General features: G+C 54.7%; 1 protein-coding gene across 3 annotated transcripts in view; it reads left to right on the plus strand.

Annotated features, from left to right (window-relative positions):
* The first annotated feature begins 15728 nt into the window (after positions 1 to 15728).
* Positions 15729 to 16475, plus strand: part of NDST1 (N-deacetylase and N-sulfotransferase 1) — a 54317-nt gene continuing 53570 nt past the window's right edge. The window contains exon 1 of one of the 3 annotated variants that reach the window (XM_081134234.1): positions 15729 to 15847. The gene's annotated coding sequence lies outside the window, so the exon portion shown is untranslated. Of the gene's footprint in view, positions 15848 to 16100; positions 16239 to 16475 lie in introns of those variants that run through there. The other 2 variants (XM_081134232.1, XM_081134231.1) reach the window with 2 other exon arrangements.

Below are 16475 nucleotides of genomic sequence, written 5' to 3' on the forward strand. Positions count from 1 at the left end.
CAGGATACAGAGTCTGGGTCACTTATCACTTAGCACATTTGTTGAACACCTACTATGTGCCAGGCACTGTACTAGGCTTGGGAGAGCGATAGAGCAGTGGGTAGCGTAGACACGATGGAGCAGCCGAGCAGGGGAGACTGCCAGCTGTCATACAAGTAAACCGGCCAACAGTTTTATCATCGTAGATTGTGGTGGGCGCTGTGAAGGAAACGGGCAGACCTGAGAAGGTTACAGGGGTGGGCTCACTCTCTTGGCAAGGGGAGGACAGGACTCTAAGGAAGAGACCAGAAGGGTGAGAGGGTGCAGCCATGAGGAGGGCTGGAGAACAGCCAGCATTGGGACAGAGGGAACAGCTGGTCCCAAAGTTCCCAAGGCTGAGAAGAGCCCGAGGGACTGCGTGGAGGTGGGGTGGCGTGAAGAGGGGAAAGAGATGAGATCATCCTGGAGGCAGGCTCCTGGTGCGCCCGGTGAGGAGCGTGCATTACACTCTGCATAGCCTGGGAAGGCAGTGAAGAGCTTTAAGCAGGCGTAGCCTGTTCTGATTTGTGTATTTCAAAGTCCACTCTGGCTTTGTCCGGAGGGCCAGGTGACGATGGTCATGCAGGTGAGAGGGGGTGGTGGCTCAGCATGATGGCAGCTGTGAGGAGGGAGGACAACATTCAGATTTGAGAGACACTTGGGAAGTAGAATCTACAGGATTTACAGACGGATTGGATGCAGGGGTGGGGATGATTCCAGGTCCTGGGACTGAGCAATGGCTGGGCCGTGGAGCCACTTACCAAGGCGGGGAGCCTAGAACCCAAGAGGGGAGGTCATGACTTGGGCAGAGGGTAGGAATCAAGCTTAGGCCCTGTTATTTCTGGAGCCACCACATGACATCCTAGTAGAAAGATGGGGCAGGCAGTTGGGGCTCATGGGAAAGGTGGGGGCTACTGATGTAACTCCAGGAGCCTCTAGATTGTACTTAATGTCAAGAGATTGGATGAGATCACACAGCCCACTGTCCAGGCGGCTCAACAAAGAAGGGAAGGTAGCAGAAGGCCCCATCCCTGCAGGGGTGCGGGGGAGCCTGGCTGATGTCAGTCCCTGCTGCTAGAGAGGGGAGGCCCCTTTGAGGGAGGCCGAACAAAACAGCCTCTGAGGGTGCCAGAGACCAGGACCCAGGTGGTCTTGGGGCTGCGTGGAGGAACTAGACACGCTGACTTCCTCTCTTTGTCTGTTTAGATCCTCGCTGCCAGTGGTACGTGCCCACTGCCATCTGGCAGGGCCCAGACACTCAGGCCCCCAGGGTGAGGCTGGGGAGGCAGCTTCAAGGATGGGGCTGTAATTTCAGCTGAGGGCAGGGCTCCTTCGTTTCAGTGCCACCTGGTATGAGGCTCTTCTTTCTGGCACTTCCCCCAGGACTCTCTCTGCTGGCAGCCCCACCCCTCCAAGGGCAACTACTCAGCATCTCTCAGGAGGAGGCCAGGCCCGGAGAGCAGCTAGCTGCTGCGTGCCCACCTAGAAAGGCGTTGAGTCGGGTGGCACAGCATCCTGGGGATGGGGGGTGGGGGTAATTGGAGGGGGCTGCCAAGTTTAATTATTGGTTGTGAAGCCCTGTTACCTGCACCTGAGAGGCCCCCCAGGCTTTCATCTTCAAAACTTCCCCACCAGCCTGGATGAAAGGGCCAGGGAGGGGCCAGGTATTAATAGTAATTATTAGTTTCGCTAATAAAGAGAAGACACGGGATTACCACCAAGCCCAACTCGCTCTCCTCGTCTGCCTCTCCTCTCCTTCCTCCAGCTCCGCCTCCTGTTTCTTTCCTCTGGGCAGCCTGCTCCCCTCTCCTCCCTCCCCCCTTTCCCTCTTTCTCCGGCGTCTCCGCTTCTGTCTGTCTTTGCCTCGAGGCCTCAGGATCCGCCTGCCCCTCTGGGTCTCCTCCGCTCTCTGTGTTGGGATGTCTGGGGCACCAGGATCTTTGGGGAGTTACCCTTGTGCTTGTCTGGGTTGCAGAGGGAGGGTGGGAGGTGATGTGGGGATAGCGGAGGGTGGGTGTTAGGGTGTCTGTGTCCATTCATTCCTCTATTCAGTCACCATTTTACAAAGAGTTGTTGAGCACCTGCTATGTGCTGAGCACTGGGTTGGGCCCCGAGGATTGTCCTGGACAGGACAGCCCTGCCCTCGGGAAGATGGACAGGACACAGTAAATTCAAGTTCACTAGGAAGGGACAACCAGCAGATACGATGGGGGGCTGAGGGCTATGTGGGTGGCCACTCTGGATTGTGGCCAAGGCGTCTCCCAGAGGAGGTGGCTTTGTGCTGAGACCTGAGTGAGGAGAAAGGCCCAGTTACGAGAGGAGATTGGGAAAAGGGTCTGCGGCCGGGAGAACAGCCTTTGCGAAGGCCTTGAGGTGGGAAGAACGGGGAATGTGTGAGGATATAAACGGAGGGTTGGGTGGTTAGAGGGGCAGGGACGAGATGAGTGGAACGGGGTGGCACACGGGCACATGGGCACGCCACCTCTGTAGTCACACCGGGCCCCATGCCTGGCTGAATGCTCTGCTGTTACTGTCTTGAAATTCTCAAGTTTTGACCAAGAGAGTCTGCATTTTTATTTTGCACTGAGCCCCATAAATTATGCAGCTGTCCCTGGTTGGGGAGGTCAGCAAAAGAAGTGAATGTCTGTGTGTGGAAACTTGAGGGCCACTTAGCCCGCGTTTGGTGAAGGAAAAAGGTAAGAAGGGAGGAAGGAGGGAAGGAGGGAGGGAGGGATCTGTGCACACAGATGAGCTCAAGTGTGAAGCTGTCACAGGGCCACACTGACCTAGACCAGGGGCTGCCGCTATGTACGGAGAGCTCCCACACAGATGTGGCCCCCGCCTGCCCAAAGTTCCGCAGGGCTTGCTGCACTTCCCAGGGCCTGCTGCCTGAGGGGCTCCCAGGAGCTGTGTGCACCAGGCCTAAAGCAGCCCCATGAACAGGGGCTAAGGTCAGGCTCATCCCAGGCCCCACTTTGGGAAACACGGTGACCCCTCTACCCCAGGTAGAGGTGGCCCTGTCTTGCCTGTAAGACCTGATACGTTGGAGCCAGATAGACTGAGTTCAGATTTGGCTTTGCCAGATACTCTGTGGATGCGAATGCTGGACTTGGGTAGGTGATTGCTTCTCTGTACCTCAGTTTCCTTATCTGTAAAACGGGGTTCACTACTGAGAGTTGCTAAGACGATTAAATACGGCAACGAGAGGAAAGCTTTTGGCAGAGTCTGAGCTTGGTAAATGCTTTCAATAATATTAATAGTTACTATGATAATAATAAATCTCTGGAGATGGGTCAACATTTGCTTCTGCCTCCAAATGTTTGCAGACTTGTGAACAAGTCACTTAAGCCTCCTGGGCCTCAGTTTCCCTTTCTGTTAAATTGGGTGGTAGCGATCGACCCGTCTCTGAGCAGGGTGGTTGGGCTGATCCACACCATCTCTGTGGAGCTTCTTTGTATACTGGTGTCAGTTGTTGGCACATTGCCGACCCCCCCCACCCCACCCCTCGGGGCAGGATTTCTCCAAATCTTCTTATCGAGAAAGGAAAGCACCCTTCAGTTCTTGGTAGAGCATAGAACCCTGTCCCTGAGTTGTTGTTCCTGTTACAGTGGAAAATCTGCCTGGGAATGAACTTCAAGTTCAAGGTCAGTGGTTCAAGGAAGAGGAAGGTCCAGAAGTCGGGGCAGGGGAGCTGGAGAGGATGAGCTGGGGGAAGACAAAGGATCTGGAGCCCTTGTTTCCTTCCTTCTTCTGGGCAGGAAACACCCAGAAAATGGTGAGAATTAATCTCTGACAAAGGGCCCAGGCAACAGTGTTGAGTGGGCAGAGCCTCCACTTCATCTGACTTGCAAGAGCCTCCAAAACGCGTGGGAAACCCTGAGCAGCACCAGCAAGGGCCTGGGGGGGGGCTTCCCCCACAGGAGTCCTGGCCACCCCCAGTGAAGACCATGAGCTCCGGGGACAGGATGGCTGGTCCACATCTAAGCGTGGCTGCCACCAGCAATGTGGCTGCGGGGCAACTTAGCAATAGTCACACCTTCTCCGGGTGCTGTGGGAGAACCGCGTGCTCTAAGGTGCCTAGCAAAGCCTGGCACTTAGGGAGTGCTTTAGAAAGGTTGGTTACTGTTATATTCTTTAAAAGCTGAGGCCACCCAGTGAGTTGTGCCAGTCTGTCAGATCTCCTGAAAGACTAGTTCAAAGCCTTCCCCTATATTTTGCTGTATTTTGGGCTGGCAACACTCATTCATTTGTTTGGTCAATAAATATTTATGGACCGTATTTGTGGCAACACAGGGTAGCAGCTGAGGGGGGGCAGGGCCTGATTGGTTCCTGGAGGGGCATTTGAGCCGGAACTAACATTTATTCAGCACTAGCTGTGGGCTTAGCCTGTGTACACTCAGACTCCCACTCCCCTGAACGTGGGTATTAGCCGGTTAACAGAGGCAGGGCCCAGTGAAGTCACGGACACAAGATCACACAGCTGCTTAGTAGCAGCCGTGGGATTCGAACCCAGGTCCTCCTCACTCCTAAGCGTTTCCAAATCTGGATTCCAGGTCTGCTTTCATGCTGCCCCACCCCCAGCCCACAACCCCCTGCACTTTGGCAGAACCAGATCCTAGAAGCCAAAGGTTGGGCTGCTTTCTGTTGACTCTATAGCAGGATCTCTGTCACTTCCTCCCTGATTCTCTCGACCATTCTGAACGGCCTTGGGGCTTTCCCCGGGGGGGGGGGGAAACCCAGCTGGGAAACAGTCCAGCTTGGAAAATGTGAGTGCAGGTGACTCTTGACGTTCGTCTCCTTGGCTGCAGCATGGCTGGGTGCCTGGGAGCAGAGCAAGTGGGGGGCTCCCGGATGGGTACTGAGTCAGCGATACCTCAGGGGCCTCCCTCTGGCTCTGTAGCTTGAGACAGGTCATAGCCCCACTTTGGGCTCAGGTTCCCCACCTACAAAACGTGGAACCAGAACAAAGCTCCAGCACCGGCCCCTGCGTGGCGTTTGGGCTGGGAGTGTATGTGCTGATGGGAAGCCCTCCTGCCCACCTTTCCCCTTGGGCTGTTGTGGGGACAAAATGGGGCTGTGGCTGCAGGACTTTGAAGTGGAGTCCGGAGCTGGATAACGGAGCAGACACAGAGGCTGCTCATTGTTGACTGAGACCCTCTCCACGTAGCTCCAGCTTATGCCTCCCCCAGACCCCTGCCTGTGCCCGAGCCCCCATTCCCCAGACCTTCTGTAGGACCTGTGGGCTTGGGGCGAGGGGGAGCCTGGGCAAGGCTGGAGAACCAGGAGATCTCTGGGCCTGGAACAAGCATCCCAAAGGCAAGAAGTCACCCACCTAAATATAATACTGGGGGCCTTCTGGCAGCCTCCCTGACATTCCGCCAGCTGGATCTGCACCTTGACTTTCCCCGAAAGTGGGGATGAGAGAGGGAGTGCAGGAGTAGGAAGAGGAGAACCCATGGCTGACACTCACCTTGTGCCTGGCTCAGGAAACCCCTTCTGCTCACCAGCCTCAGTTTCCCCACCTGCACCACTCAGGGCGTAGATCACATGACCTCAAAGAGTCCTTCTGGCTCCCCCAGCCCCAGGCAGTGGGTCTCTGACTTCTGCCCTCCTCAGGCCTGACTTCTGCCCTCCAGGCTGTAGCTTCGAGCAAATGGAGACCATTTCTACCCTCAGGGGATTCCATGTGGGATTTTAACCACACTCCATCTGCTGCAGCTGCCCCCTGAGGCTCTCCAGAGTGGACAGAAAGCAAGGGAGGGAGGCGGGGGCACCCCCCCCCAAGAGGACTCCAAGGCAAGAGTCTCACTTCCAGGCTCCTGTGCTTGGATGGAGAGATGACGAACTGGAGGGCTGGCTGGCGAGACAGCTGCCTGTGGAGGGGCCAGCACCCTGGGCACGTGGGCATGCCCACCCCTGCTTCCACGGGCTGGCCAGATGGTGAGGGCAGCTGAGGGGAGGGCTCCTTGCTCCCTCACCCCCCAGGGGCTCTGCAGAGGCCTGGATTTCCTTCCACACAACAGACATGTGGGGAGAAGACTTATCCACAAGCAGACACCAGGAAACATTTTAATCTGATAGAATCACAATTGTAGCATTACAGAAGTTTAATATGCCACAGAATTCTGGAATCTCAGAGACACAGCTCCCTAGAATTTGAGGAGAGTGAGTCACAGATTTTAGGTTTCTAAACTGTAGGGTCCAACACTTGAAATGTGACTGGTCTGAGTTAGGTTGTGCTATGAGTCTAAGATACACAGGGGATCTGGAGGACTTGGTACAAAAGAAAGAATTTAAAACATCTCATTAATAATTTCTTTATATTAATTACATGTCGAAATGATAATATTTGGGGTAGATTGGGTTAAATATATTATAGAAATTAAATTCACCTGTTTCTTTTAACTTTTTAAAACATGTCTACTAAAAAATTAAAAATTTCATGGGCGGCATTACATAACTTTATTTTTTTAATTGATTTTAGAGAGAGAGAGGGGAAGGAAAGGAGAAAGAGAGAGAGAAACATCGATTTGTTGTTCCACTTATTTATGCATTCATTTGTTGAGTCTTATATGTGCCCTGACCAGGGATCGAACCCGCACCTTTGGCATGTCGGGGCAACACTCCAACCAACTAAGCTACCCAGCCCAGGGCCACATTTCAGGACTTTAAAGGGACAGAATTTTAGACCCAGATTTCCAGACATTTACATCATTGAATTTTAGACAGTTACTCTCAGAGCCGGGAAGAATCTGAGAAGAGCCCTGGCCCTGTTCCCATCCAATGCAGGGGTCCCCCAGCCCACCCTGAGCAGTGCTGCCAGCCCTTCCCTTCACCCGGCTGTCACTCAGTGCAGAACTCCCTGCTCCAAAGCTGCTGGGCTTTTAAAAGGTTAGAGTTTCTGGGATCTGCTTCCTGCAGCTTCTTGTAACCTCACAGTTGGCTCGCAGAGCACCTTCCAGGGCCTACCAGAACAAATCTACATCCTGCTCCCCATGAAAGGTGGGAAGTCCGGTCCTGCAGGCTGCAGGACCTACCTTGAAACCTTTTGTACAGGGAGGCTTCAGGGGCACCTCCCCCAGCAGGGACCCTCAGCTCCAGATGACCCTCTCCATTTCCCCATCCCTCAGCAGAACTGTTCTCAGGACCCCAGTCATGGGCTAAGGGTCCTTCCAGCTCCTCCCAATTTGTAATTGATCCTGTCTGTCCATCTGGGTAACTGGCCTGCACCTCTTGGCCTCTAAACCCTGCCCTGTTTCCAGCTCCAGGAAGATGTATGATGGGTGACTACAGTTGCTAGGACTAGGGGTGACATGGAAATCAGGAGGTTGACTTAAGGTGTCCCAAATCTGCCCGGGAAATGCTTTTTTCAGTTTTAAGAGACTCCGGGGAGGAAGAAGGAAGAGTGTGAGAAAGCCTCACCACCACTTGGCAGTACCAAGTGGCGATGACTCACTCAGAGGACCACAGCAATTCAGAGAAGGAAGACCAGAGGTCAGTCAGAGAAGGCTTCCTGGAGGAGATGGCACTGAAGCTGGGACTTGAAGGAAAGGGAGAGGTTAGACTTGTGGAGAGGTAGAAGTGAGGGCATTCTGGGCAGAGGGGATGCTAGGCACACACGGCACATACCCAGGCCTTGAGGGCCCAGGCTGCCTGGAGTGGAGGGGTCAGAGGATGACAGGTTTGTGAGGGTGGGTCACCTGGCTGAGGATCACCTGGGAATTAGCCTCTGGTGTGTGTGTGTGTGTGTGTGTGTGCGCGCGCGAGTGTGTACAATTGAGATGAACCCCAATGAGCTATAGAACAGTGTTGGATAAAATCACAGGAAAAACTATAGTTATGTGGGGCGTGGTGCTAAGTGGCTTCTCATTTAATTTCTCAACAACCCTTTGAGGCAAGTACTGTTATTCCCATTCTACAAGCAAACAATTGAAGCCAAGTTAAGTAACAATAAGTGAGGGCTAACCTTAGATTCCAAACACAGGACAGTCTGGCTCCAAAGCTCTTAATCACTCCATGGAGGGAGGCGGGTGGTGAGTGGTGTGCACAGCATATGAGGGAATGAGTGCAGTTGTGCTGTGTGTGCCTTGCGTGTGCGTGTGCGTGTGCATGTGCGTGTGTGGTGGGGGTGAGGGTGTATCCCTGCCATTTCCCTCACTCTTCTCTCCCCCAACCCCAGCTCCATCTCAGGACAGACCCAGCCCAGACAGGTGGGTATGAATAGCGGGCCCTGGAATGATAAGAATGCCCGTGCCTGTTGGAGCAGATAGTCCCAGACTAGAGTCTGGCCACCGAGCCAGTCCCAGAGCCAATTTCCCACTGGAGTCAACACTTTCCCCCTCCTGCCCCTCATGCTGGCACATCTCCGAGGGCCGGGGTAGTCCTTGCCTTGCAGGTGCCACCTCCTCAGCCTCTGGTGCACACACACAGCGGGGCAGGGAGGGTGACAGGCAGGGGCCTCCTCAGGTTGTCCTAGCTCAGCCATGTCACTGTGATGGGGGCACTGCTCTTCCCTGGGCCTCGGTTTCTCCACTGAATTCTTTCTGGAAGCCTAAACTAAGATGAAAGGGGCCCCAGGATATTAATGCAAATGAACACAGGGGGTTGGGGGTGTGTGTGTGCATGGAGTGGTGGCGGAGACCTTGGAAGCAACCCCCAGCCAACCCCCAGCCCAGGTGACCTTGACCATCTCTCCCTTCTTCACTGGTGGAGGTCTTTCTGGACCTCTGCTGTGGAGGCACCAGGACCCTGAGCCTCTGTTTCTTTAACCAGAAACTAGGAATTTTAATGCCTACACCCACCCCACGGCAGTGGTGAGAATGAACTAAGAGTCGATGGGAATCTGATGGAGAATTCCCACCCCTTTTTAAAAATTAATAATTAATATAATTTTTTTTGGTTAATCCTTACCTGAAGATATTTTTTTCCACTGATTTTTAGAGACAGTGGAAGGGAGAGGGGTGGAGAGAGGGAAACATAACACATCAATGTGAGAGGGACACATCCGTTGGTTGCCTCCCCCACGCCCCTGGGGAACCTTCAACCCATGTACGACCCTTCGGTGCACAGGCCGATGCTCTAACCACTGGACCACATTGGCCAGGGCTAAATTAATGTGATCTTTTTTTAAAAAAAAAAATACATATCTTTATTGATTTCAGAGAGAGGAAAGGAGAGGGAGAGATAGAAACATCAACGATGATAGAATCATTGATTGAGCCCACAACCCAGGCATGTGCCCTGACCGGGAATCGAACCCTGATCTCTTGGATCCCATGTTGACGCTCAACCGCAGAACCACGCCCGGCCAGGCTAATGGGGCCTTTTGATTTGAGTTCTGTTGAAAGTATTTTGCTCCTGGTGATCAAGTGAAAGAGAATGAAAACTGAGCAGGTCAGACGGTGGGGGAGTGGAGGAGGCGTGGCCGGGGGGAGGGCAGGGTCGGGCAGAGCCCCTGGGGAGCCGCTCGGAGGTCTGGGAAAGTGCGTCCAGCTCCGGGCCCCGGGCACCTGCTGCACTGATCGCCCGGGCTGAACTAGCCCCAGCCCTGCCCGGCCCTCGGAGGACCTTGAGCTGATTGCTGTCACATCATTTAGAGACCACACGTGCTTCTAAGTGTTTTTCTTTGCCAGGTTGTAATTGGTGCATCACAATGAACACCGTAAAAAGGGAAATTAAGCAATTTACATTTGTTTGCAAAAGCCATTATCTCCTCCGTGTGAGGATTCTAAAGATCTTTCACCCCCCATCCCTGTTCTCTTGGTCAAGTTGAACTCTCCAGGGACTTGGAAAATGTGGGCAGATGGTCCGAAAACATGTTTAGCGCAGCTCGGCTCTTTTGCAAGCTGAGGGGATGTTGCACAGGTTGGCCTGACCTCCGTTTTCTCATCTTTAAAATGGGGTGAAATTGCCCATTGTATCTACCTCTCAGGACTGCTGTGGGGTCCCTAGGAATTGGTTTATTGAATGGGAAAATGTTTTATAAAAACAAGAGAAGTGCTGCACACAAGAGGGATTTTGCTACAAGCGGCGGAGTCTTTGGCCCAGTGGCAGCTCTCGGGAGTAAGGGATGTTTTGGGGAAGGTGTGACACACATCCTTAGATTCTGCCCGAAACAGGAAACCTGGCCCCAGAGATGGGACGGCTTTGGAAACCAGCTGCAGGTGCTCTTCCAACAGCATCGGCATTGTTGTCAGTGGGTGTGCAGGGGGGAGGGTGGGAAGGGACCCGGTGGAAACAAGGGGAGGGGCCCAGGCCCAGGTAGGTTGCACACACCTGAGCACTGGGAGGTAGAGACAAATAAACAGTGACAAGAACTCTTTTAGTTGGGTGGATCTGGATTTGAGGCCATGTCTACCACTCCTGTCTGGCTGACCTGGGGGAAGCTGCCTCACCTCTCTGGGCTTCATGCTTTCTGGGTTGCTGAGTGAGAAAGGGAAAGCGTGTGGCATGCACCAGAGTAAGTAGTCAATTGTTTTGTTTATTTGTTCTTTTAATCCTCACCTGAGGGTATGTTTTTATTGATTTTTAGAGAGAGAACAAGGGGGAGAAAGTGGGGAGAGAGGGAGAGACATCAATGTGTGAGAGAAACATCGATTGGTTGCCTCCTGTATGCACCACAGCTGGGGATGGAACCCAAAACCTAGGTATGTGCCCTGACCAGGAATCGAACCCGCAACCTTTTGGTATACAGGATGATGCGACAACCGAGCCACCTGGCCAGGGCAGTAATCGATGGTTGTTAATTGCTCCTATCCCCCACCTCAGACATTCTTGGCTGGTTTCCAGAACATTTTATATTCATTGTTTATAGGAAACATGAATAGCCTTCCCATTTTACAGATTTTTCTCCTTTGACAGATATTAAGGTCTGCCAGGAATTGAATAGTCCTGGTCCTTGAAGGGTTTGCTCTGTGTGTGTGTGTGTGTGTGTGTGTGTGTGTGTGTGTGTTCGAACTCACGCTAGAGATAGAGAGAGGGAGAGAGAGAAAAAGGAAACTGTTACACCATGTGGTCAATGCTGTAATTACGGTGACCATGTTCTCCAAACCACAAATCAGGTCACATGGTCTGACAGAGGCTATTTCTACTTCCACTGAAGTCCAACATGAACTAACATGTAGTTACACATTCATTCAACCACCTTTACTTTTTTAAAGTAATGGGTGAAATTGGGATTGTCCGTGACAAATCCCACTACAGTCCAAAAAATCATTTGGGCCATGATTGGGGCCCATAAGAGTCCTGGCAGGAGCAGGGAGACTTCCCAGAGGAAGTGCTGCTTAAGTGGGGCCCTGAAGGCTGAATAGGAGGTCTCCAGGCAGAGAAAGAGTATGGGGGGGTTCTAAATGCTCTTTGGATGAGACCTACCCTTCTTGAGACATCCCTGCTGGGAACTGGGGATGTGTAGACAGCTCTGTTTTTAGTTATTTTTCCCTTTCATTGTTCCAAAGACTTCCTGGGAAACACAATTGTTACAGGCCATTATAACAACACAGTTACATTGCATTGTATCTTCTGAGCATTTACATGGCTCTCTCTGCAGTAGACTATATACCTTCCTGAGGACAGGAGCCACAACTGTCATGTTCATCTCTGTCCCTCTACTCCCCTCACCCCCAGGATGTTGTGAAGAAGACCATAGGAGAGGTACTAATCAATCTCAAATGAATAAATGAATGAAGTCCCATTGATGGGTATTTTGTAGGGAGACGGTGTCCTCTGTTTTATGACGGATCTCTTGACTTTGATTTCATCTGTTCCGTCGGTCAATGTGAGTGGGTTGCCTACCCTGTGCCTGGCACTATGATAAACACGGTCCTTCCCACACAGAGCTTACACTCTAGACTAGAGAGACAGGCAGCCGACAAGTAACTGCAAGGGTGGGGAAGAGGCAGATATGACGTGTAGACCAGGAGGCATGGTCTGGATTAGGGGTGTAAGGAAAGCACCAGGAGGAAGTGAAATTTAACTTAATACCCAAAGGATCACAATTAATCATTCAGCTGGAAAGTGGCAGAGCCAGCATTCAAACCCAGGCAGTGCTTATCACGTGACAGACACCACGCCGAGGGTTCTATAACTTTTTAAATTTTTTTAAATTTATCGATTGATTTTAGAGAGAGAAGGGAAAGAGAAACATCAATTTGTTGTTCCACTTATTTATGCATTTATTGGATGATGATGATTCTTGTACGTGCCCTGATGGGGGACTGAACCCCCAACCTTGGTATATTGGGACAATGTTCTAAATAGCTGAGCTACCCAGCCAGAGCCACGCTGAGGGTTTTACATATATATATATATTTTTAATATATCTTTATTGATTTGAGAGAGAGGAAAGGAGAGAGACAGACAGACAGAAACATCAATGATGAGAGTGTCATTGGGGATTGAGCCCGCAACCCGGGCATGTGCCCCGACCGGGAATTGAACCCGGATCGCCTGGATCCTAGGTCGATGCTCAACCGCTGAGCCACGCCCGGCTGGGGTACATATTTAGCTCATTTGAATTTCACAACAGCCCCATGAAGTACATACTATTTTATCCCTGCTTTAGAGATGAGGAAACTGAGCACAGAAAGGTTGAAAAACTGGCCCGAGGTCACACAGCTTGTAAGTGGTAAAGCCCTGCATTCAAACGCAGGCAGTCTGGCTTGAGTCCACACTCTCACAAGGAATTAGATAAAGGTGAGGGGTAGGTAGACCATTTAGGACAAAAGATGAGACTGGACAACGAGGCAGAGAATTTACCTTAGAGCAATGGGAGGCTGTTGGTGGTTTTAAGTAAGAAATGGGCACAAGGAGATTATGTTAGAACGGGCAAAGCGGGTCCTGGCCAGTGTGGCTCAGTTGGTTGAGTGTTGTCCCACTCACCAAAAGGTAGCTGGTTCCATTCCTGGTCAAGGCACATACCCAGGTTGGAGGTTCAATCCCGTGTCAGGGTGTATAAGGGAGGCAACCAATCGATGTTGCTGTCTCGCATCAATGTTTCTCTCTCTCCCTAAAAAATAAAAACATATTTTTTAAAAAAGAATGGGCAAAGCAGGAGGTAGGGAGAATGCTTAAGAGGTCAAGACGTTACTACAAGGCAGACAAGACGGTGGCTTGGACTGGGGTGGCAGTGAGGAAAAATTGAGGTTGGGTTAGAGGAAAAACTGGGGGCAGAATCAATGGGACTGGCTCTTGGATAGGATGTGGGGAGAAGGGGCTGGTGTCAGGTTTTTGGATGGAATGTGTGACCTGGGCACAAAGGGGGAGAGGGAGAAGCAGGTTTGGGTGGAAGACCAGCATTTCCCTTATGGAGTTGGATAAAGGTGCTTTGGGACAGCCGAGGGGAGTGTCCAGTGGGCAGTGGGGAGGCCATTTAGGGCTGAGGCGGGTGGCTGGGCAGGGGGAGCTGTCAGCACAGAGAAGGTCCCCAAAGCTCTGGGAGGTGTGGCTGGATCCTGAGGGGAAGGAGGAGCAGGACAGTCTACGGCAGAACCTCCCAGGGTGTGGTTAGAAATGCAAGTCCTCAGTTTCACCTAGACCCATGGAGGCCGTTTCCCTGGGTGCGGCCTTGGCCTCGCCTCCTGACAGGTTTTCTGGGTGACAGTGAGCTGGAGAGCCTTGGGTCTAGCTTGGTGAACAGCAAATCTGAAGACTTGAAAGGAATAGGAAGTGTCATTAGTGACGGGTAGTCACCCCAGCTCACAAATGCTCCCCAAAAGCAATAGGGTCTCTAGCTCCACTTGCAAGATGCAGGGTCTTACCTACCTAAGGTGACCTCCCTTCCCCTCCACCCTTCCCCAGTGTGGCTCTTATCACCTCTCTCACCTACCAATCTTCTCATTCCACAGGCCCTCAGATAATGTCCAATCTGTGGAGCCCCTCACACACGGTCACTCATAATCTGCTCCTAACTCTCCAGTTTTCCTGCTCATTCCTTCCTACGTCTCCCCCTCTTCTCCCCCTGCCCCGTCCATGAAACACTCAGCTTTTCCTGAGTGCTTTCCATGCGGCCTTTGCACAGGCTGTCCCCCTTGCTGAGAACATCCATGTCCCTGCCCCATCCCACCCATCCCTGGCACAGAGAAGGTGCTCAGAGGGCCTCATGTGGATGGAAATGGTTTTCCAAAGCAGAGATATGTATGAGCAAGATTCTAGGGGCTTGCTTAGCCTGCTGAAGATCCAGACCATCTTCAAGGACCTGAGGTTACGGACAATAGGAACACAGATCATAAAGGAGAGCTTGCTGCTGGCTGCTGATTTCCCTGGTCATCCTGGTGGGGTGGTGCGAGTATGTGCTAGGAAGTCACAAAATTTGAACACGGCCTGCAGTTTAGGCTTGTGGCTGCCACCATTAGGCTTGGTCTTATCTGATTATACTCCATCCAAAGCTGTCCCATGGACAAGTCTGGGAGTCAGAAGCCTGGACCCATCCCCCAGCATCTCCCCCCCCCCCCCACATAAGTGGGCTGGCTGAACACCCTTTCCCCTCACCACAGGAGGTTCCCCTTTGGGGGAACCAGGATGAGTCTATCCTGCTCTCCTGGTCAAACTTGGCTTCTCCAACTTCCCTTTGCTCAGTTAGGTGGCACATATGTTTGTGAGCTTGGCTCCAACAGTTAGATAATCTTGAGCCTCTGAAGGTCCTTAGGAAATGACCAATGCGCTGTCCAAATTTGCCCAGCCTCAACCCAGACCCACCTGGAATCAGGAGCTCTGGGGAGGGGCCTGATGATCTGCCCATTAGCAGGCTCCTTAAGGCTCACCAATCAAAGCCCCACCCCCACCCCCACCCCCATTTACAAGCTGGCTCACGGGTGGCAGGAAGCTCAGGCCTGGAGCAGTCAGACCCGAGCGCAGGCTGAGCCTCTCAGCTGCCTGTGACTCCCAGAAACCCCCTCCTCTCGGGGCCTGGTCGCCCCATCAGTCTGAGGACGGGCACTGCCCCTTTGCCCTTGCAGGGCTGTTGATCTGGTGGCAATAACACGGGGGGTGGGAAACTGAGGCTCGGCGGGAGCAGAGATTTGCAAAAGGTCATCCACCTCTTCAGCTGCCTGTTACGTGCCAGGCTCTGGGGATTCACCTGGGAACAACTTGTTCGGGGAGGTGACATTTTAGTAAACAGGGAAACCAGCAGTGAACCAGATCGTCAGGATAAAGGGCATGAAAGGGGTTTTCTAGAGTCAGGGCAAAGGTGGGGAGGGGGCCCAGGAGGCCTGCCCAGGGGGGGTCACTCCAGCGGAGACCTGGATGTCGGGGAGCGGTCAGGCCGGGCCCAGGGGGGATGCCACAGGCCCGGGGGGGTGCCACAGGCCCGGGGGGGGAGTGCCACAGGCCCAGGGGGGGTGCCACAAGCCCAGGGGCTGCAGAGCCGGGAGCCCCCCTCGGGCTCTCCCGGGGGCCCCGGCGGCGCGGCGGGCGCGGGTCTTTGTCTCCCTGCTTCTCTCTGAAGCATCTCCGACCCCCAAGCGCGGTTCCCTCTTTGACCCCCGCCTAACTTGTCGGCTTCCCCAGGGCTTTGTTTCCTCGGGGTCACCACCCCCGGGACGCGCGGGCGCCGCAGCCGGCACCCGGCCCCCGCCCCCGCCCCCTACCCGCTCGGAGCCGGGGTCAGAGGCAGCGGCGTCACGTGGCCGCCGAGCGGCACCGACTCGGCCGGGAGCGCCGGGGGAGAGCCCGGTGGAAACCGAGAGCCCAGCCCGAGAGCGGAGCGGGGTCCCGCCCGGCCCCCGCCCCGCGCCCGCCGCGCGCCCGCCGCCCCCGGCCCCCGAGCCGTCTCCGGCCGGCACCGGCTCCATCGCGGGGCCGAGCCCCGCTCCCACGGCCGCCACTCGGGGAGGTAGGGCCGGGGCCGGGGGTGAGGGGACACGGGCGGGGGGCCCTCGGCGCGCGGGCTCGCCCGTTCTGCGCCCCGCGGGCCGTGGCGGCGAGGGAGCGCGCCCCAACTTTCAGTCTTCAGGGAGACCCCCGCCTCGGCCGTGGGAGGAGGGGAGGCTGCCGGCGGCCCCGGCGCCGCGCGGGGGGCTGGGCCCCGGGAGGGGGTGGGGAGGAGAGCGGGCGGGAGGCGGGGCGGCGGCGCGGATGGGGGTGGGGGCGGCGGGAGGCGGCCGCCGAGGGGTTAACCGCGGCTCGGGCCAGCTCCCGCGGCGCACGCCATGCTGGGGCACCCGGGCGTCCGGCGGCCCGCCCCGAGCGCCCCCTTCCCCGGGTAGCGCCCCAAGCTGCGGCAGGTAGGAGGCCGAGAGGCCGGAACCGGCCAGTCCCCCGCTCCCGGCCGGCGGGGCCCGAGCCCGGCGTGCAGGCCGCGCGGCGCCCCGGCGGCCGCCGGTGCAAGTTGGGTGCGGGCGGGCGCCGGGCGGGCGCCGGGGTCTGCGGGCCCCGCGCTGGGGCGGGAGCACGAAGGGCGGGGGGCGCCCGCGGGCCGGGGCCGGGGCCGGGCGGGGGGCGCGAGGGCAGCGCGGCAGCTG

This window comes from Miniopterus schreibersii, assembly GCF_964146895.1.
Source record: "Miniopterus schreibersii genome assembly, chromosome: 4".
NCBI classification, from domain to species: Eukaryota; Metazoa; Chordata; class Mammalia; order Chiroptera; family Miniopteridae; genus Miniopterus; species Miniopterus schreibersii.